Source organism: Ochlerotatus camptorhynchus, unplaced genomic scaffold (genome assembly GCF_037179485.1).
Source record: "Ochlerotatus camptorhynchus isolate MF236.1 unplaced genomic scaffold, CSIRO-AGI_Acam_v1.1 ptg000313l, whole genome shotgun sequence".
In the NCBI taxonomy this organism is placed as follows: domain Eukaryota; kingdom Metazoa; phylum Arthropoda; class Insecta; order Diptera; family Culicidae; genus Ochlerotatus; species Ochlerotatus camptorhynchus.
In genome coordinates this window covers 1,308,249-1,331,372 of record NW_027040801.1, presented here as the reverse complement: position 1 = coordinate 1,331,372, position 23,124 = coordinate 1,308,249, and the positions used below count along the sequence as shown (strand labels likewise).

At 39.4% G+C, this 23,124-nt stretch overlaps 1 protein-coding gene and 1 non-coding gene across 2 annotated transcripts in view; one reads left to right on the top strand and one right to left on the bottom strand.

The window, feature by feature from the left end:
• kay (transcription factor kayak) overlaps positions 1 to 23,124 on the top strand; it is a 64,901-nt gene that overhangs the window by 7,185 nt on the left and 34,592 nt on the right. The gene's annotated exons all lie outside the window — the stretch shown is intronic.
• Positions 13,315 to 13,388, bottom strand: TRNAI-AAU (transfer RNA isoleucine (anticodon AAU)). Its single transcript has one exon. It is a non-coding gene; the product is annotated as a tRNA-Ile (tRNA).

The following is a 23,124-nucleotide window of genomic DNA, read 5'->3' as shown; positions in this document are numbered from 1 at the left end:
ACACAGATATTAGAAAATTTATTAAATACTTATACATGTCGTTGTATGGTATGGGATTCGAACCATGTACCTTCCGATCACCAGCCGCTTGCCTTGTCATCTGAGCTATCCTAGAATTCATCATATGGGCAACTCAATAATCTATAAAAGCTTGCATGAAAGTAAATACCTATCAGCACTCCCGATCGCAACTCTAGCTCCTTGAAGGCCCTGTGGGAATGATTAATTCATTCATCGTTGTTTTGAATGAGAACAATGTTGCCTCTTCACATCTCCAAGTCGAAAGAAAGGATGCTCGGTTATATTTTAAACTAGATCAATGCATTCATTATCGTGGGTCATGTGATCGATGATTACTATTTAAATTAATTATTGTAAAAAAAAAAAGGTTTGAGCTTGGGATTGAACTTATGACCTTCTAGTTGGAAAGCGGAAACGGTAACCAATACTCTACTGATTTCGCCTTGTTGTAAGACTGAATCAGTGTTGTCGAATAATGAATCTAATACGTCGTTTATAAAGCATTTACAAATCATGTGATTACAACATGGACGCATAGTGGTATAAAAGCTATTATGCTGACTGTATTCACCTTTATTCAACAATATTGTAAAGTAATGCAATGCAATCTTATAAAGAAGCTGGAGAACATTTATTAGACGTCTAATAAAGCATGTTATTAAATCAATTGAAAACAGTCGAATTAAAGTGTCAATGTATGTACAAATTACACTTATTCAGTTTGTTATTAGATCGAACTTCTGGCGTTGAATCGGGAAGACATTTAACACTTTTACAGCTTTTAATAAGTAAATTAATCAGATCAGAGCAAACAGTGGAATAAATGTGCATCTATCGATCTCAATGAGCTTTTTCAGCACATAAATCGACAACTCTTTTTATTCAGCGTTGTACACTGTTATACAACATTTATTCAATATATTTGCTTATTTGTGACTTTGAATTGTTTGTTGGGTGGTATAAGAGCTATTTTGCTGAGTGTATTCACCTTTATACAGCAATATTGTAAAGCAATGCAATGAAATCTAATAATGGAGCTAGAAAACATTTATTAGACGTCTAATAAAGCATATTATTAAATCAATTGAATACAGTCGAATTAAAGTCTCTATGTATGTGCAAATTACACTTATTCAATTTGTTATTAGATCAAGCTTCTGGTTCTGAATAAGGAAGACAGTCAACGTTTATAAAGCTTTTAATAAGGAAATTAATCATATCAGAGCAAACGGCGGAATAAAGACGCATCTATCGATCTCAATGACCTTTTTTCAGCACATAATTCGACGTCCTGTTTTATTCAGCATTGTACACTGTTATACAACATTTATTCAATGTGTATGCTTATTTGTGACTTTGAATTGTTTGTTGGGAGTATCCTTGCAAAAATGATAGAGAATTACATTTTTCAACTATAGATCAAGTTTACGAGCATCTCAGATGATTCAATTTATCAGGAAAAGTGAAAAGCTTCCAATGTCTCACGGCAAAAATTTCTGCTCACAACACTCTTTTTGACGTTCTCATATTTACCACTAGAGGTTGAATCGATCGCTTAGTTTCTATTAAAAAGGCGTATTGAGTTTAATTAGGGATTCGTGGATTTACTTATGTTGAGAGGGGTGCATCAATTGGGTTCTTTATGGGTTCCGTATGCGTGATTGATGAATTTTACGTGAAACTGCACCAGTGCATGCGACACCTAGGTTTGAAATCCAAAACAACAAAAGTGATGATGTACTAAAAAATATTCCATACGATTTGACAGTTAGCAAAACTTCATTATCATTTCCACATCATTTCCATTCTTGAAGATGATAAAGTGTATATGGAGCTGTATATCAGCATTCTTGTAGCGAATTCGTTTATAATTCAGTTTCAACCTGGATCGGGTATCAAGATTGGGTCTGCTTGTTTTTTGATAGACGTCAGTTTGATCATTTGTTTTTGAAACCTACCTGTGGTTGAGGTTCGCACTGACAAAAAGTTCGGTTTCGCACTGGGTTGGAACTAGTTTCAACCACGATAATAAACGAACTCGCTATTAGCATAGAGGTAACTCTAAGACTAGAAGGTCCCGAAATAACGTGCTCAACTTTTTGGCTCAGCTCTGGTACTCTTTTCGGTCCCAAGCTAATCGATTCACCCCTCGAAACATAGGAAAAACCAATAACCCCTCATTTTATCTGTCAAACTTTCATAGCCAATCAAAACAAACATTGCGTAGTACTAGAATTTCGACTAAAATGGGGTACGTTAATCGTTTGCTTGGGACCAATAGGCTAGTCAAGTAGTGAGCAAATTTAAAATAGTTAGTTTCGTATTGATTGTTGCTATTAGTAAGTATGTCCTTCCGTGGATTACTGAACAATATGGACGGGAGCCGAATGTGGACTTTCAGCAAGACGGGGCTCCATAGACGAATGCACGGTTGGATTTGAGTTCATTCACTCAAGAAAAAGTGGCACAAGCTGCGGGCAATGTTCACTAATCATGAACACTAATGGTGGCAAGCTTCACATCTGATTAACTTTAAATTCCGACCCGATTTCGATGATCTGCCAACTGTTTGCTTAGAGTCGTGTTGATTAACTCTGATGTCGACGTTAAAGCAGCTGGATATTCTTGATCAGGATTTAATCCGAGGATGATACCGGTTGGAGCTTACCACCATGCATGTTCGTTATTCAGCTCCAACTGGTATTATCCTCGGATACACTCACGATCACGAATGACAGGCGGTTTTGCTGCCGACGTCGATGTTAATTAATACTATCCTTAAGAAACAATCAGCGACGGTATTAAAAGTTAATCCGAGTTGGAGCTTACCGCCATTAGTATTCATGACTGGTAAACATTGTCCGCAGCTTGTGCCACAGTTAGTGAACTCAATTCCATCAGTGCATGCGTCTATAATTAAGAAGTAAGGTAAGTCACCGCAGTGTAGATTTTCGTTAGTGTAATAATACGGCAAGATCAAGGTGCCTAGAAATCGAAAAATATGAATATTTCACTCAACTTTTTCTTTAAAAAAGAGCAATAAATACAGACAATTTGCCCCATAAATAGGCAATTCATTTACGGATTACAATTTCGCCGCAGATGTGGTATTAGTTTTTCATTACTATTGTGTATCTTTGTAAAATTAATGATTCGTTTGCTTCATAAGCCGAAGTGAGGGACTAGGCTGACATTACATCCCGTAGTCCTATAGAAATATATTCCATGAAAATTTCATCGAGAAATAAGTTGCTAAAACTTTTACCAGTAAATGAGCAAAGTAATAGGATAACCCTTCTTCCTATACCACCGATGATTTATGAGAGGATTTATGTCTTGTCAAATAGGGTCATGCCCCCCTCCCCCAGCCGAACATCCTAGTTACGCCTATGTCCATAATTCTTAGAATATTGGACGTAGAATTTTAACTTCTTAATCAAAGTTACTTGTTGTGACAACTTTGTTGAAGATTTGATTTCTCTACACGCTAAGATCAGATAAACCATGTTTAACCATATTTTGGTTAAAAATTTACTATTACTACTATAAAATATAATATTTGATTTTGTCCGTTTTATCTGATATTGGATTAAATATCTTCGAAGAATAAAGTTAATTTATCATTTTTTTATAATAAAAAAATAGTACGACTAAATTTTGTTAATTTCAAAATGTGGAGAATATTAATACAAACAAATCTTCCCAGGACACTAAAGTCTGGTCCACTTAGAATCCGTTCAGTGGTGAAAGCTTCGTCTCGATACGTGCAGTATTAAAAAAGTTGTACTAGATGGAAGACGAGAAAGGAAAATTGATCCAGCACACCCACGTCGAAAACCCGACGTGGTCAATTCGAAATATCACGAAAAAGTTGAAAACTGGCGTTTCTACCGTGGGTGATGTTCTCAAGCGGGTTCATGATCGCAAGAGTGTGACCCGGAAGGCTTAAAGCAAACGTCGTGCTGGAACTTTGGATCGTCAGCTGGCGGAACGTGTTGAGGTCAATCAAGAGAAACCAAGGACTCCCGGATCGGGAAGATCCGTCTGCGAGCACATTACCATTCATTCCGTGCCTCCAAGCAACAGAACGATGAAGCAGAATCTAGTGACCAGAACACGCGCCTGGAAATTGTACGACCGGGTTCTGATGAAGTACAGAGGACAAGACAGAGGATGTCTTCTCATGGACGACGAAACCTATGTCAAGATGGATTTCAGGCAGATTCCCGGACAAAAGTTGTATCTGGCCACAGCACGAGGTGATGTCCCAGCAAATTTAGGTTTGTTTTCGAAGATAAATTCACCCGGAAACTGATGAAATGGCGGCTCAGGTTGATCAATCCCGTGTGCGGCAGATCATGGCGGGAGTTCCAAAAAAAATCCGCGAGTTCATCCGAACGCCTTCGGAGTAATTTAGCATTTTTTTTCATGAAAGTACTATAAAAGCCGACTAACAGTAAATTTGTACGCCCTTCGCGCGCCGCTAGCACGTCTCTACACTAATAAAATTCCACACATTTTTATTGACGAATTTCCATGTGAAATTCCACATGATTTTCATGTGACCGCACATAAACAGAATTCACCCAGAAGCACACATGAAATCTATGAGTCAAATGAATTGTATGTGTGGTTACACATGGCTTGTATGTGTACACATATTAAGTATGTGTCCGACACATAGATATCATTTGTTGATCACATTGCAAAAAAAAATCATGTTTGGGACACATACAAACAATCTTTGATATTTTATCAGTGTAGTGTTGGGAATCGAAAATCTTTGAAAGTGGTTTGTTTACACTTCTATAGAGGTGCAAGGTTGATCAAATTAGTCGATCGCGTTCAGAAAAAAAAACGTCAAATGGAACTCGGAAGAAGAAAAAATATTGTGCGTAAACACCTGGAAAATCCGGAGTGGTCCGGTTCCAAGCTGGCTAAAGTGCTGAAGATGCCGAAAACAACAGTTTGTCGAGTGCTCAAAACCTACAAGGAAACCCTGAGTGTGGAAAGGAATCAAGTGATCTACGAAAAAACTGGAACCAGGGATCGTCAGCTGCGCAGCAAGGTGTTGAGGTGCGTTAAAGCCAACCCCGGTCTTTCGATCCGACATGTGGCCAGAAGGTACAACGCCAACTTTCAAACGGTGCGGAACATCCTTGTCAGGGAAGGGTACAAGTCGTACAAAGCCAGTAAACATCCGAACCGGCACATGAAGCAGACTTCCGTGGCCAAAAAGCGTGCAAGGCTCTTGTACGACCGTGTTTTGACGAAACACAAGGGCTGCACTTTGATCGATTTTAAGCAGCTTCTCGGGATATCCCGGGAAGATTCAAGTTCGTGTTTGCCGACAAGTTCGCGAAGAAGGTTATGATTTGGCCAGCGATTTGCAGTTGTGGCCTGAAAACGGAACCATTCGTCACATCCTCGACGATGACATTTCAATTTTATATAATAGAAGGCCGAAAAAGCGTGTACTGCCATTCATCCGCTAGCATAAGGGCAAAGTCATCTTATGACCCGATTTGGCTAGCTGCCACTCTTCCAACGTGGTTCTGGAGTGGTATGCTGCCAACAAGATCGATTTTGTCCCCAAGCTAATGAATCCTCCGAATTTCCCGGAATTTCGACCAAAGCAGCGACTTCGACGAAGCGGCGGGGCAGTCCAGGACATCCAGCAAATGCGGACAAAATGGAAGGAATGCGCTGATTCCGTGTCCGTTTCCACTGTGTGAGCGCTGATGGGCTCAATCGAAAGGAATAAGGTTCGAGATTTCGTTCGAACTGGAGAAATGTAATCGTCTAACTACAGCTTTGAAGTTTTAATAAAAGTGCTGTAAAGCAACCATTAATGGACTTTTTAAACTTATTGAATTACTAATTACAGGTATTTTTGTGCGTACCAATTTAATTTAAGTCAGCCTTTAAAATACCTTTCTTTTGACTAAATTGCATTTTTCTTACGTCAAATCAATCCCGATAAACACCCGGTTTTTTTTTGTATTAATTTATTTGTACAGGCTCAATCGAATAAACAACACCCGGGTTTTGTCAGTCATTATTTTTCATTGGTCAATACCGTCCAGGAATATAACTCTTTCTGTAAAAATTTGAGGTCCTGAGAAGAACCGATTATCTGATCTCCACTACGTTGTCCAATACGAAAATGAGCTTCCGGTACGACATAGTTCTTAACTTAAAGCTCATCCTACACCTGCCCGATATCATCCGGTCCACTCTCCACAAGTGAGATCAATATGAAAGTGAGATAAGTATGGAAAACCGCCAGTCGGATCGGATGATATCGGGTAGGGGCGGATAGCTTAATGCAAAAACAGCTCCTTCCAACCCATCGCTGGTTGTCAAGGTGATCGAGGAAAATATTTCGGCAGAGTGGTAAAATTATCATTTGTATATTTTTCAAAAGTTTTTAGGGTAAATTAAAAATGCATCTATTTTAGCAGATTCGTAGAGTTATTTCCTATCGATTGGCGTATTTGAATTTTAATTTCATCTATAAATGACAAAGTTACAAGCGTTCAAAACCTAACACTATTTCGCCACAATTTTTATTTTTATTTTGCACCCTAGTATAGTCCACAACGACGCAGTCAAAAAAACAAGAATGGTTTTATGTATGTTCTATCTAGTTTAGATATATGTTCAATCTGGAAATTCCTAAATTGATAAATATTCATCGAACCTCACTGACCCTTATAGCGAGATAATATCTCACTACCTACTGTGATCATCAACTTTTCCGGACTTCTCTATTCCAAGATTTTCTCCAGTAGCTTTAGCCTTTGGCTTTTGTCTGTTGTCCTCCGTCAAACGCTTCGTCTTCATCACACAGCTCTGTTTTCTTCTTACCTTATTGCATTCCCATGATCTTCTGGGAGGAAACTGGCGTCCAATGTTACTCTTCTTTAGCTCCACCGAGCACTCGGAATCTGTACTCCGTGCATCATTGAATCAATTTGAAGATTAGTATGTGATGGTGTTATATGAAAAGTGCAAAAATAAAGAAAGAAATACGACCGAGATTAGTTTCAAGAAGTGATAATTTTCATCGGATTCCCCAACTGACCATACTCGAGCAAATTAAGTATATATAAAGCTATATAACGACTATATGGTTCTCAAAGTCATCAGAATGGTTCATCGGTTGCGAAGTGAAGCATTTCTCAAAGTGATGCGTTATGTTTCTCAATGTTTTGACTTAATCCTATCGTTAACTCAAAATTATATCTTCACTACTCAAACAGCATTGCATACTTTATGAAGTTTTCAGAGCATTCTACGAGTTTACACGGAAACAAATCCAATTCCATTTTCATGAATAAAAAACAATGAAATGAATATACTTGCCATCACTTGAAATCATAACGATGATTCATGATTTCATAATGCAACGGAATCATAACCGCTACAAGCGTTACACGTGCCTGGCAAACAGTGTTCATAAAACGCACTACATAGGTATCTCTTATACGCCTTTTGTCTTCCATCTTTTACAAGTACCATTGATCGCAAGGTTCTTGGTTCGAATCCAGTCTGATGCTTCATTTTTTTAATGTTTTGGTTTAAAAGCTAAAAGTAAGCTAAAAGTGCCAAAACGTGCGTTTTTTTAGTTTATACGAAAACGGTCCATTAAGGCCAAATAATGTCTTCGGAGAAGTTTGTGCACATAAAAAGACCCTTCTTTTGAGCTTAACCATTTCATGATTAATCCACCTAGCAGGGAGATGAAAAATTTACTTTTTTGTTTGTCGAGATAGCAAAATGGTGTCTTGAGCAAAGTTTTAGACAATAATAAAACAAACATTTTTGCTGGAGACGTCACTCATTTATCTCTTATATTTTCAGAGATAAGTCGCAAGTCCCTATCTTCAATATTTGTTAAGATATTCAAGGTTTTGATCCAAAATTAGCACTATTTCCAAGGCTCGAAGTTGGGCAAAATTTGGCAAACCAGGTTGATTACATTTGAAAGTATACTTAAAATGCAGCTCATCATTAGTCATCATGCATCATTAGTCTTCTTTAGTATTCTCTGCTGATCTGCTTATTACCAAACTATAGTTATCCAAGGAGGCACAGGAGTCAAGGAGTTATGTAAGGTGCTTTCGGATGGACCATACACGAAAAATCTCCCGAACAGTAACAAACATGACCTTCTGGATCGTCTGCTTGAATCATCTGACCCGTTGATTTCAACAATAAGACCCCTTCCAAAACAAGCAAAATAGCTTTTGTCTGAAGACGCTCAAACTCTACCGATGCATGAACCGATGTTGAAACATAAGTAAGCGACAATTCTGAAAGTGACGAGGAAATGGGTAGCGATGAATATTTTTTTTCTTTGATATTGTATGAAATATAACAATATTGAGATATAGGTAGTAATCATTTGAGGTAGTAATGTTAATTTTGTGAACATTAAGTTCATTAAAAAAATAACAGTAACACAGTTAAACGGAAGCCGTGACCCTATAGTTTGGTAATAAGCAGATCGGCAGAGAATACTACAGAAGACTAATGATTTCACTAGCGTGCACAGGAATCTTGTTAAGGAGGGGCAATTTTTTTCTGTGGTGCGTTTAATCTGGGGATGGGGAGTACTCCAAAGAACGTTGTAGATGGTGCTGTCCTCCTCCCACTTTTTCCCTACTGTTCAATTTAGCTAATTTTATTTATTTTTTGCTCCGGTGGTGGTTCATCTTCTTCAATGCAAACTGCTTTCAGACAGCCAATGGAAATTGGCAATTTAATCCCATCGATGATGTCGATGATGATCGGTTCGTCAAATGGTTGCGATAGTAGGGCTTTATCCGAAATTATACATTTGCTGCAATGTTGTTGCCTTGGTGGTTGAATTCAGCTGAAGTTACGTCAGATGGTGGTGATAGCATCGACAAACCGAGATGAATGACCAATAAGAATCGCATTCTCCTTTCGCATGCACACTGCGTCAACAAGTACAAGGTTCAAACAGTGCACATAGCAGTGAACAAACAGTATATTGCTCTTGATCAATCCAATCTTGATCAGTGATATTGAGTACTTGGCACTGATGAAGTCTGCAAGTAGTAGACGAAATACACCTGTCAAAAGATAAGCAATTATAACGGAATTAAAAGGAAATAAACCAACACACTCAAAGCTGTTCATTGACCTTTTCAGAGAAGATTCTTAGACGAATTTTTAGTAAGACAACAATCGAGCAAGGTTTAATGGCAAACTAATACCCACTTTTCAATTAGGGAATCCAAAAACTTTTTTTTTAGAACTCTATGAGCTCTTTTGAAATTCTTCTCAGAAATCCTCTGGAATTATTTTTAGAACTTTCCTTGACTTTCACTCAGAACACCTTGGAACTGAAATTACCTTCGAGTTTCAGAAGAATTTCCACAGTTTTATCCAGAAATTATTTCCGGAATGAGCTAGAAATTATCGGTACTCCCTTGAAATTTTCCTCAAAATCCCTTTGGAATTTCACTCAAAATTTAATTTTCTCGGTATTCTTTTCGGAATTATCTTGGAAATATAACAGGATTCACTAGGTCTTTATTCTTAGAATTTTCTTGGAATACTCCCCAGAAATTCTTTGGGACTGTCCTCAGAATTCAATATCCTTGAGGATCTTCTCGGATTTTTTTAGAACTCTCCTACGAGCTCTTTTGAAATTCTTCTCACAAGTCCACTTGAATTATGTTTAGAACTCTTTATGATTTTTTTCTCAGAACACCTTGGAACTGAATGCGCTAGAAATTTTCCTCGGAATTCGCTTGAAATTTTGCTTAAAATCCCTTTGGAATTTCACTTAAAATTTGATTTTCTCGGTATTCTTTTCGAAATTATCTTGGAACTATCTGCAGGATGTACTGGAAATTATCCGTAGAATTTTCTTTGAATTCTCTCCAGAAATATTTTGAAACTGTTCTAGGAATTCAATATCATTGAGGTTCTTCTCGGAATATTCTTGGAACTGAAATTCCCCTAAATTTTCAGAAGAATTTCCTCTGTATCCTCCTGAAGTTCTTCCCAAAATGAGCTTGAAATTATCCTCGGAATTTCATTCAAAATTTGATTCTCTCGGTATTGTTTTCGAAATTATCTTGGAACTATCTGCAGGATTCACTAGAAATTATTCACAGAATTTTCATGGAATCACCCGCAGAAATCATTTCTTTTGGAACTTTTCTTCAGAATTCAATACCTTTGAGGTTCTTCTCGGAAGTCAAGTTTAAGTTGTCCGTCCATTCACCAAAACGTTGTAGTTTTTTTCTACCAGAAATGTTCAATAAAGCTTGCCCCTCAATTCACCAGAACTGTGCAATGTTTACATCAGGAATTTTCAATTCAGCTATCGCCTCCATACAGCAGATTGTTGCAAACCTTGCACCAGAAATTTTCTATACAACTGTCCCCAGAAAAATTTAAACACCAGAAAATTTCAATTGACCAGAACGATGCAAATTTTCCACCGTTAATGTTCAATAAAAATTGTTCTCCAATCTTCTGATTGGTGCAGATATCCTTTTTCCATTTTCCACCAGACATTTTCAATATAGCTTGCTTCTCCTATCATCAGAATGATGCAGGTTTTCCACCAAATAAAGCTTGCCCCTATTTACAGATTTTTCAGCATAAATTTTCAGTAAAGCAGCTTCCCTCCAATCAACAGAATGGTGCAAATTTTACACCAGAAATTATTATTAAAGTTTGTTCCTTGAGCAAAAGGATGCAAATTTGAGACCAAACATTTTCCGAAAAGCTTGCCCATCCGTTCACCAGAACGGTGCAGATTTTCCCCCAGTAGTTTTCAATATAGTTTAATTTAAATAAAGCTTGTGCCTTCATTTACCAGACCAGTGCAAGTGTTCCATCCGAAATTTTCTGTTCATTTCATTTATCAGAGCGATACAAATTTTGCACCAGAAATTTTCAATAAAGCATGCTCCTCCATTCACCAGAACGGTGCACCAAAAATTGTCAGTGAAGTTTGTTTCACCATGCACCTTTGTGGTGCAATTTTCAGGCTTTGCCTCTTCATGGTGCAAATTTTCCACCATAAATTTTCAATGAAGCTTGCATTGATCAGAACGATGCAAATTATGCACCAGAAATATGAATAAACCTTGCTTCTACATTCACCACAGTGTTGCGAACGTTCCACCAGCAATTTTCAGTTAAATGTGAACCTCCATTTTTTTTTTGCGTGATTAAATTTTTCCACCAGAATTATTCATTGATGATATTTTTACACCAGAATTATTCAATAAAAAGCTTTTTCTATAATTTACCACCACGAAGGTGAATTTTTTCAACCTTAAATTTACCCTCTTCTTTTAACCCTCCATGAACCACCTTGAAAAAAACAAATTACACCAGAATTTTTTGTATGCGCCACTGTGGTGCAATTTTTTGACCAAAAAATTTCATTGAAGTTTGTCCATTCCTGCACCTTTGTGGTGCAAATTTCAGGAATTGACGCAATAAAAGGGGCAATTGCCACACCTTGCCCCACCCTGTGCACGCCAGTGAATGATTTGGTATGCATTTAGCTGCATTTTAAGTATACTTTCAAATGTAATCAACCTGGTTTGCCCAATTTTGCCAAACTTCGAGTTATTGGCCTTGGAAATAGGCCTAATTTTGGATAAAAACCTTGAATATCTCAAGAAATATTGAAGATAGGGACTTGCTTCTCAAGACAAAATGGCTTAAACAAAAAAAAAAACATTTGCGTAGAACATATTAATGTCAAAAAATTGCTTCCTGAAAAGTTACTTGCAAAAAAAATGATTTTCTGTAGGCTCTTACCAAAAAATGATCTCTGTAAACATAAGAGTTAGAGGGTTGAAGTCTTTATCAAAAATGTTTGTTTTAATATTGTCTAAAACTTTGCTAAAGACACCATTTTGCTATCTCGAAAAGTAAATTTTTCATCTCCCTGCTAGGTGGATTAATCATGAAAAGGCTAAACTCAAAAGAAGAGGCTTTTTAGGTTCACAAACTTCTCCGAATGGACCGTTTTCGCATAAACTAAAAAACGCACGTTTTGGCACATTTGGACAACTGTGCGTCCAAAGCGGAAATAAGTAGAATCACGACAGAAACGCTGTTTTATAATTTGTCAGGTTCAAGCAGAATGATGTGCAACCAAGTGGTACTCGATTATGACGACTGATTCGTGAAGTGATTTCCTATCGATTGGCGTATTTGGATTTTAATTTCATCTATAAATGACAAAGTTACAAGCGTTCAAAACCTAACACTATTTCGCCACAATTTTTATTTTTTATTTATTTTTATTTTGCACCCTAGTATAGTCCACAAAGACGCAGTCAAAAAAACAAGAATGGTTTTATGTATGTTCTATCTAGTTTAGATATATGTTCAATCTGGAAATTCCTAAATTGATAAATATTCATCGAACCTGACTGACCCTAAAAGCGAGATAATATCTCACTACCTACCTATCTCAAACATAGAAGACAAAGAGAAGTAATTTTCTGCGACGGGCAAGAATTCCAATTTGTTTCCTCCGTTCGTTTTCTTACATGCATTTTGTTCGAAACAATGTCAACCTGAGGACGGCAAAGTGCATTCCCTCAGTTTTACGGTCGCACCGTATAGAGAGAAAAAAAAACCGGAGGGCTACTTCCATCAATTTACCTTCCATAACTTATCTTATTATACATAAGTATTGGTGCGCTCCCGCGTCTGCTGCTCTTGGGAAGTGATGGAATGTGCATTATCGGCTCAATAAAGCCCTGCTGTCACAGCCGTGTCGTTGCAGTCAACGGTAATCGACTGCGCCATGCCTGCCTGCCTTCCTCTCCTCCTCCGCACAGGTCGTTATTCAAAACCAATGGCTTCAGACTGTAATGGGATTCCGTTTTTCTCGCCAATGACTTGTTCTAACTACATACGTACAAATGTGGAATGCTTCGGCAACAATTAAGCGGACAACTTGCCTTATCATGACGCAAGGACATCTTGTTGCGCGCGCGCGCGCTTAAATGACTGCCTAAGTCAGTGCAGATGCATAGTGCAGTTCGAAAATAGATATTTATGAAAACGATAGAGATTTGTAATGGAGCTATCCATAATGCATTGCATTGATCACAATTTGCACTGTAATCGAGGTGATGTCGTTGCGATATAGATTCCTATCCAATCCTAACCTGTCCGTGAACTGAATCTATATTGTTGATAATATGATTCGTGCTAGGCTCGTGTATTCTTGTCCTCTGCAACAGTATACAACCGAGAAAAAAAAGCACATGGCTCCAGAGAGGATCGAACTCACGACCTTCGCGTTATTAGCACGACGCTCTAACCAACTGAGCTATGGGGCCAGATGAACGAAGCTGCTTCGAAGCTGATCAATTAGCCTACTTCTTGAATGTGAAAAAATAAGTGAGGGAAAACCCCATCGCAAAAGGTACCTAGGTACCTACAGATACAATTATCGGACCATTCTTTTTGCGCCGTTTTCGTAAACACAACAACCGATAATAATTCTACCTATTTCATAATCTCCGCTTTGAGTTTCATTCGCATGTTGGTAAAGCGGATGTTTACCCTGCAGAGGATTTTGGGCCCGACCAAGCATGATCGAACACGTGTGGCCCTGACCACCAGGAGGCGACCAACAACGCAACTTTTCAGCCTGTGGTGCAATGAGCACATGGCCTGTGCACGTTTTTGCATATTTTCTTAAGCTCTTTGAGGCTAAAATTTAATGTAGATAAGTGAACGAGCGAGCGCTGAGAGTGCGAACTAATGATAGGTAGCGTTTTTTCTCCGAGAAATTATGCCGATTAAGTGGGGAGGGGGAAAAGAGAGAGAAAGAGAGAGAGAGAGAGCGAAAAGAGAGAATTTTTCTAAAAGAGTTAAGATGCACGTCATAGCCTACTTAAGTCCGGCGTGAGCGTGAGATGACGTCATCTGAGATATTTCGCTTATTTCCGTTGGTTTGCTGTTTGTACATTTTGAGTACAGCGAAGGTTGTTGACAACCCAATTATGTTGATCGCACGGCCAATTCGTAGAAAAACGAATGACTTGTCGCGCAGCTTGGGTGGGGTGGCGGCACGCAGTTTGGCGAATGAAAAACGAACCAGCACGTAAAAACCCCAAAAGCTAGTTTTCTTGACTGCGCACTGCGCTTTGCTGCGTTGCGTCCTTTTCTTTGACTTCGATCGGCCGTTTGTTTACACGTTCTCTCGGTGTGGTGAGTTGGAGTGGGGTTGCAGTCGTGCAAAGGTGAAATTTCCTTCAAACGCAATAAACGGATCGATATGGGTAGGTGATATACGCAGCGATGGAGGTCGAATCGCAAGGTAGATCCCCGAATCGGTTGCGTGTTCAATACTGTAGTGGAGGCAGCCGAATCCGGGTTCATTGGAATTACATGTTGAGGTATTTATTCAAATATCAAAGCCTTCGGGAAAGACAAACAAACATGGTTTCGCCGAAATCGAAGCGATAGTATAGTGCTGATCAATATGGTTCCTGTTTCTGGGTAAAGATCATCGACTTTTGGATAATCCAGAGCAGTGAAAACCCCCTGTCGATGATCAAGGATGGGATGTCCAACTAAATGTTCAACCCTAATCAGTCAAATTATCTAAACTTGAAGTCAGAATGAAATTATTGGGCAGCTTGGCCTCTCGTTGCACGTATTGTATGGTTCGCACAATTCCATTCGATGTGACTAAGTAAATTAGTATCATTCTGTTAATTGTTTTCATTTGTACCTAAACAATGGGAAACGAAAAGTAGCAAGCAATAATTAGAAGTTCAATCATTCGCAGCGTGAGGAAAGCTGTAATATAACTCGAATACCCAATTTTTGACCCAAATTTACGCCTTTAGCGCTTTGATCAAGAGCCTTATAATGATCATTATAAGCATAATATACGAAGCTCTATGCGGTTCTTACACTGATAGTGCCCGCCTCATCAATTTATCTCAAATGTAGTCTTTTTTGATATCTTATTTTTTTATATTATTTTAAAGTTTCACTTATGGAACACTGAAAAAAAAAGAGTTTAACTTAAAGAAAATAAAATCAATTTGTATTCAGAGTTGGTTGGAAATGCTATCTACAAGAAGCTTTAGTGTAATAATTTATTAGCTAGAGAATGATCTTAGAATAGAAGTTGAAAATGAGCGAAGGGCCATTAATGCGACAGTACAAAGTCAAGCGCACACCTTTTGCCTAACCCGTACGATATATGCGGAGATTTGAAGTATGTCTTCAAATCTAGAGGCAAAAAATCGCAAACTTCGCGTATGAAGTAACATAAAAAAAAAACACTTTGAATGTAACAACACGAGGCGGGAGTAGCCGTCAACAATGCTTATGATGGTACAGCACGCAACAACCACCCTACTGCTTTCTCTAACACACTGAGATGACCACGTTCACTCAAAAAAATTCACACGTTTGATCGAAGTGTTTAAACACTTGATTTTCTAAATGCACAATCACATTTACTTTAAGTGTATTTCACCTTGGTTCAATGTGTTATACACGTTAATTTATAGTGTTTCAAACTTTGAAATGTTGAAAATCTTTCACTATCTATTCAAGTGTATTGCACATTGAATCACGCTACTGTTCAAAACAGATGGATTTAAAGTGTTTTGCATTTCAATACGATGTGAATTGCTTGCTCAGAAAGGTAAACATCGATAACAAGAGTTGTGACTTTATCCTATCAACCTGCCTCATATATGAGAACAACCGTGGCACAGTGAGATCGAACGAAGACTTCGGCAGCAGCATACCCCAACAGTCCATGATCGAATCCCAAATCAGACCCATTAAAAATATATGTGAAAGCTCTGGCCTCTGGCAGTTTTGTTTATATATTTGTCGATTCATTTTTAGAGTCGGTAAAGTAGAATTCGATAAAGTAGAATATTGTAGAATATTGAACTATGGTGTGCAAAGCTATTGATATCACCATATGATCCATAGTGTTCAGGCATGGTTCATAGCATAAGATTCACACATGAAATGGATGTGTTTCACAATATGCGCAAAATTAAGTGTGAGACACATGATGATGACGTGTGGAATTTTTTGAGTGTTGGTCATGACGAGAGGAGCAACACAATAGTTGGATGAAGAAGAATTTGATAGTGAGCATGCATAAGGGCGTAAACGCGATGATCGATTCTCTTCGTCGATTTTCTCTTTTGATGATAACTCGCTTGGATTAACATTTCTCGGTGCGTTTGTTGATGTTTTTGATAGCCAATACAAACTGTTACAGAACTGTTTTGGACAAATTTCAGAAAATTGCTTCCCTTAGCAGTAGCAATTTAAAGAGAAAATCGACGAAGAGATTCGATCATTTCGTTTAGGCCCCTATGCATGCTCACTGTCGAAATGCATTATAACACACCATCGATTGGAAATGCTCTCGGCAACGTGGGGCTTAAGGTAGTGATGAAACGTCGCTAGAACTATTCCACAGCCGCAGACAGCAATGATAAAACCCGGGCGCACACTTTTTGCCTGTAGATTTGAAGACATACTTCAAATCTCCGCGTACATCCTACGGGTTAGGCAAAATGTGTGCGTTTGACTTTGTACTGTCGCAGTAATGACCCTTCGCTCATATTTCAACTTCTATTCAATTTTCAATATTGCCGTACGGAACTATCCACCTACCCTCTTCTAAGATCATTCTCTAGCTAATAAATTATCACACTAAAGCTTCATGTTAGATTGCATTTCCAACCAACTCTAAAAATCGCAAACTTCGCATATGAAGTAACATAAAAAGACTTTGAATGTATCAATTTGTATTGAAAAAAAAAACCAGTGGTAAAAAAGTGCCCACTTCAAAAATCGATATGTTTTCGATAAGTTTCCATCAGAAAACCCCTCGATTGCTTATGTTTTGATATGTTGACATGTTTTGAAGCAAATGGCTTGACCTGATGCATTTGTACACGTGATCGCATTTGATTCAGTTGGGAAAAATGTAGAACGCAGTGATTTCGTAAGCAGTTCCCTTGTGTATCCGAAAATTGGTAGTTCGTGATGTGCAAAACGGTGAATCGCACCGGTCTGTCGCTAGGAAGTACAATATCAGCAAAACAGCGGTCGGGAAAATTCTGCAGAAAATGAAATCGTTCGGATCAGTGGTGGATCGCCCTGGCAGAGGCAGGAAGCGCAAAACGGATGCGAGAACGGACACCAAGATCATGCGCCAAGTCAAGAACAACCCGAAGGTAACTGTCCGCGAGATCCAGGAAACCCTTCAGCTATCAGTTTCCGGTCGAGCACAGGGGTTGAACAGCAAAGTTGCCCGGAAGCGATCATTTATCAGCAAGGCAAACAAAGCCAAACGGCTTAAGTTCTGGAAAACGGTTCTCTGGACGGACGAATCAAAATTGGAGCTGTTTAACTGTGTGTGGCGCAGATCGAGTGAGGAGCTTCAGGAAATGTGATAGTCTGGGGGTGTTTTTTGTGGGGTGGCGTGGTAAGCCTCTTGAAAATCGACGGGGTGATTATTACATCAACACCCTGCGGGAAAATCTGGATGTTTCGTTGATCCAGACGGGCCTTGAAGAGAAGATCTTATTTCAACAGGACAACCACCCGAAGCATACTGCCAAGAAGATTAAGTATTTCTTTCGGTCTTGTCGGGCTGGAATGGCCTCCACAAAGCCCGAACCTCAACCCCATCGAGAATTTGTGAGGGATTCTCGATGACAGGGTTGACAAAACTGGTGTTACCAATAAAAATAACTATTTTGAAGCCCTGGAAGAGCTAGAAGAACCTGGTGGAATGCATGCCGAAGCGCCTCAAGGCCAAAGGAGCATTAGTTATTAAAATGCTTCTGGAGTTAAAATTAAGTGGGCACTTTTGTGACAACACTGTTTTTTTTATTTTCAATGCAAATTGATAATCTTTCTTTAAGTAGATCTCCTTTTTTAGTATTCCAACTTTGCCTATAGATCCTGCATATAAAACCATCTTTCGCTCATAACAGTTTACGTATCGCTATCAGTGAAAGAGAAGATTAGCGATTTTTGGCGTTAGACTACATATTTGTGGAGTATACTGGGGTGCAAATAAACAAAATGTGTAACGATATAGTGTTAGTTTTTAAACGCTTATAACTTGGCCATTTGTTGATTGATTTAAATTCTTTTCACACCCTTTGATTCAAAATTGATGTAAGATTTGTTTGATATGAAGATTATAGTAGTTTAATAGTAGAAAATCGATCAAACTTTTTGGTTGTTATCAACCAATTACGTGCTTGCTTGCAATGACTATCGAGAGAATGGAGACGGCTTACCTGTACGTTTTGCTTCAGATCGTCTGGAGATGTGACGGTATCGACCCAGCAACTCATGCCTCAGAAAATCCGGGCGACGTATAAGTAAAGAACATAAGAACAACAATAACAAAACGCTATATCTTCTCCATTTTTTTCTCATGGTCAAACGATTTGTGGTGATTCCCGATTTCACAATCGATACATACTAAAGACTGTACTCGAAAAATGTGTGAGACACAAAAAATTCAGGGAATAAACAACAACATTATGGTTAGGTTTATATTTCATTGCTTTGTGGGATCCATAATAATCCATGGGGTCGACTTCTTTTAATACTTTTACCCACTGTTTCTTCAAAGCCAGCTCGTTCTTCAATACCTTAGATGTTTTACGAAGTCAAAACTTCTCAATCGTGCGAAGTTCCGGCTAGTTCGGTGGGTTAACGTCTTTTGGTACAAAAACAACATTGTTGTCTCTGTACCAGTCTAAAACCGGCCGCGCGTAGTGTCTGGTTTCCAAATCCAGCCAAAACAGCGTCTTGTCACCGTGAGCCCGCAGGAAGGGTACAAGGCGCTTCTGGAGACACTCTTCCCGGTAAATTTGCCCGTTGGTGATGCACGGCTGACTCATATTGCCAAACCAAGAACTTTTTGGCAAATTTGTCCACCTTATTCTTCCTTACCTCTTTAGGAACGGCTACCCGTGATGTGGCAACGTAAAACTCCTGCCCGGCAACTACTTTGTGTTCACCTTGATGAAAGTCTCGTCGTCCATCACTACGCACCTCGGTTTCGTCAGCCACTTCCGGTACGGCTTTCTGGCACGGGTTTTGGCCACCGTGTTTTGTTTGTCATTTCGGTTCGCGTTCTGGACCTTGTAGACGTGGATTCAGGCACGTTTCATCGTTTTTTTTTTTGACAAACCAGACGGAAACATCTGCCTTCTTCGACGCATCGTGGATCGAAAGATTCGACCGACGCACCTTCCTGGCCTTCAACCCCCGAATGATGGATTCCCAGGTGTTTCCCGATCCATCTGTGGGACGCAGTCGGATTTTACCACGACGGCTCACAAGATTTTTTCGCGGATCTGCTCTTGCTCCGATGCCATTTCGATACACACTTGACAGATTGTGATGAAATTCAGTCAGCGTAAACATTACACTCTTAGCTAGTTTCAGCCCAAATTTTATCAATTTTTCCCATACACTTAAAAGTTACAAACTACAACAATGTGTCTCACTGACCTGCAAAACTATGTACACTGTACCAAAACATCATAATCTCTTCGAATGAAACCTCAGACCATTCAAATTGTAGCTTCTAAATCGCTTATTCGAATGATAGCTGCAACCGGATGACCCGAGGTTAAAAGCAGTTGTAAACAGCGAATCAACCTGCTGAAAACTCTGGCTGAGTGCCACCCAAATGCCAACCGGCAGACCCGTCTGAATGTAGCAAAAGCTATCATAAACTCACGCCTAACATACGGAATTGAAGCAACCTAACTTGCAATGCCCCTGCTAGTGTCTACCAACAAGCCTTACGATTATCATCGGGCCTCCCCCCAGATACCCCTGGAGTAGCTACCTGTATCGAAGGCGGAGTGCTCCCCTTCAACAGGTACATAACCAAAACAAACTGCCAATGTGAAAACACGTCCGGGAGTAAGAAGGAAGGTTTCCTCCTCGTCGAGGCTAAGCAACTCCTCAGAGAATCATCAAACCAAGTACTCCCACCAGTGTCCAGGGAGTTGGAGCCTGCCAAAAATTCAAACCGATCCTACAACAAAAAAAATAAGTTTAAAGCAGGTTCCAACCCTTTGGCAGTGGCACAAACTGTCCTATACAGACCTTCATAAACGAAAATACGAAGGCTACTCAATTAGATACACAGATGGCTCGGTCGCTCAGGCGAAGGTGGGGATCGCGATCTGTGCCCCCAGTCTCAGCGAATGTCACCGATTGCCAGACCAATGTTCGATATTCTCCGCCGAGGCTTACATCGCTGCCACCACCTCGGATGAACGACCGATTGCCATCTTCACCGACTCCGCCAGCGTGGTTGCCGCTCTTGAGTCCGAAACGAGTAGACACCCCTGGATCCAGGCGATCCAGGAACAATGACTGATGCAAAATTTGACTTTTTCGCTCCACAGTGCTTAAATGGTTTCAAATCGGGTCCTAATTAGTCTCCCAAAGTTACAACTCATTTGGTTAGAAACAGACTTCGCACAAGCCATTTGAAGTTTACATGTAAATTACTATGGGAAATCTCAACTCTTTGTTCATTGGCTTCTAGTCTTTTTCCATATTGAGCTGCGAAACAGTTCGATAGCCATTGAAACCCAAAATGTTACTTGGGAAGTTTACCAATCTCTTAAATAATTAATAACTGTTTCCTGCCTCGTTTTACATAGAAACGATGTTCAGCAAAGTTGTAGCTGGGAAAAGCTCCTACAAGTACAGTTGAAAGCTTTTGAAGCAGAGCGATATGGTGAATTATTAGATAGACATGAATAAAAATCTTTGTTTTACCATAGTAATTCCCACACAAACTTCAAATGGTTTGTGCCATCTCAGTTTCTCACCAAATGGGTTCAAACTTTGAGAGGTTAGTCAGGATCCGATTTGAAATCGTTTAAGTATTGTACAGCAAAAATTTCAAATTTTGCATCACTCTAAGGAACATGCACCAAATAACACAACATTTGTTTGGATCCCAGGGCACTGTGATGTTCAGGGGAATGTGGAGGCGGACCATCTAGCAGCCTCTGGTCGGCACATGGCTAAAAAAAAGGGGTAACCAAAATTATCAAGGATTCCTGGAGCCGCGACTGGATGGCAGCTAGAACACCAGCTATTAGAAAATTAAAATATAATATTACTAGATGGGACGACCCATCACTGCACCGGAAGCAGGTCGTGATGTCCCGTCTTCGAACTGGTCATACAGACATATCCCACAACTACAAGGGAGATGGGCTATGCCTCACCCCGCAAACTGTGGAACACTTCATATGTCATTGTCCAAAGTATGAAGGAGCTAGAACATGCTACGACATTCCCGAGAATATCCACGATGCTCTAGGTAATGAGCCAACAAGAATAGCGGCCCTACTCGCCTTTTTACGTGAAGCTGGACTCTTCAACCAGATATAACACTTAAAATCCCAATCATGACCAACCGCAACGAACAAGGAACTAAAGAACAGAAATATCACCACGACCCAAACGAACACAAACCCTATTTACACCAGACCTAACGCAACGTAAACGGACCAACCGGAATCAGGAACCCCTGGACAGGGACAAAACAAAAACTCTGTTTAAAAATACTCTGTAAAATACGTTTTAAAGAAGTTCCCACCTGGAACTTCCACCTTTACCTTTTTGAGAGCCTCCCTTCTGGAGGTTTTAGAGACGAACCAGCTTAGGGCGGAAAGTCTCTTTAATAAAGAAACAAACAAAAACCGGATGACGGTTGTTTCGTAATCAGATGATGCTCCGCTCGAATACAGGATGAACATTGATACAAGAAGCGAACAGACCTCAGTTGAAATCCGTAATGCTTTCTGTAGAATGATTGTTATCCCAAATTTAAATGCATATGGTATTGGTTCAGTCCTGTAACGCAAATCATCCAAAACGATGATGTTAATTCTATCGAACGTCATTTGCTCATCTGAGCTGGCAAACAAGATTGAAACATAATCATCGCTGTCAGAGGTAGTACGAACATTGGTAAAGCGTGGAAACCGAAGATTGTATATTTCGTGGTGGCTGAAGTTTCCTCCACCAACAAACGATTTTTGTATCCATGATGGAATGACTGGTCATCGCTGACGCTATTCAATATGAAAATGAAAACAATCGAATTATACCTCCAATTATAAAGCCTGATTTGAAAGTCATCCTATTATTAAATTGTTGTCCTCTAAGTGCTGTATGTTTTACAGCCCATTTTCAAATAAATATCACCCTTTATCTGTATTATTTTGTCATTCAAAGTCATAAGGCGCCCACATTCATCAGGATTTAGTCATATGATCATATGCTCATCAGCTGGCGAATAAAAACTATAGTCTATTCTATATGCGTGAGTATTGATGGTTCGAAAGTGAGGATAACAATAACAAAACAACTATTTTGGCTGGAGCTAAAGTAAGGATAACAAACTTCGCACTTTATGGGATAAGGCAAGTGTGCGTGTTACAAACGTCAGAAAGGTCAATTGACCAATGCACGGAATGAACTGACGAAAAAATTTGACGTTCGAGCGGTGCCGTGTTTACTAAAAATGAACACATGGCGGAGCATTACGCGTAACTTTAGAAAAGGACCTATCAACTTTTACAAGGGAAGGGGATAATTTACCCTACCGATACACAGTGGGCAAAAATTAACCAAGCCGCAACTAAATTGAATATCTCGGCTGCCAAACGGTTTCAGTCAACATGTTTTACATATTCTCAAAGAAAAAACTCTGCTGAATCGATTGGTGGTAGTCTCATTGGCCGGAGACTTTTGCGTAATGAGATAGAGGGCCGGAATCAAACTATTGTCTACCTAGGATCAAAGGTTTACCAAAGATTCACAAACCAGGAAACGAAATGAGGGAGATTATCTCGGCTGAAGGATCCCCCACTCATAAGCTTGCCAAATGGCTAGTGAACGAATTTCAAAATATGCCTAAACCCTTTTTCACTCGCTCAGTTAACAGCACACAGGAATTCGCAAGTCAGCTTCAGGCATCAGGAGAGATTCGGGAAGATGAAGTCA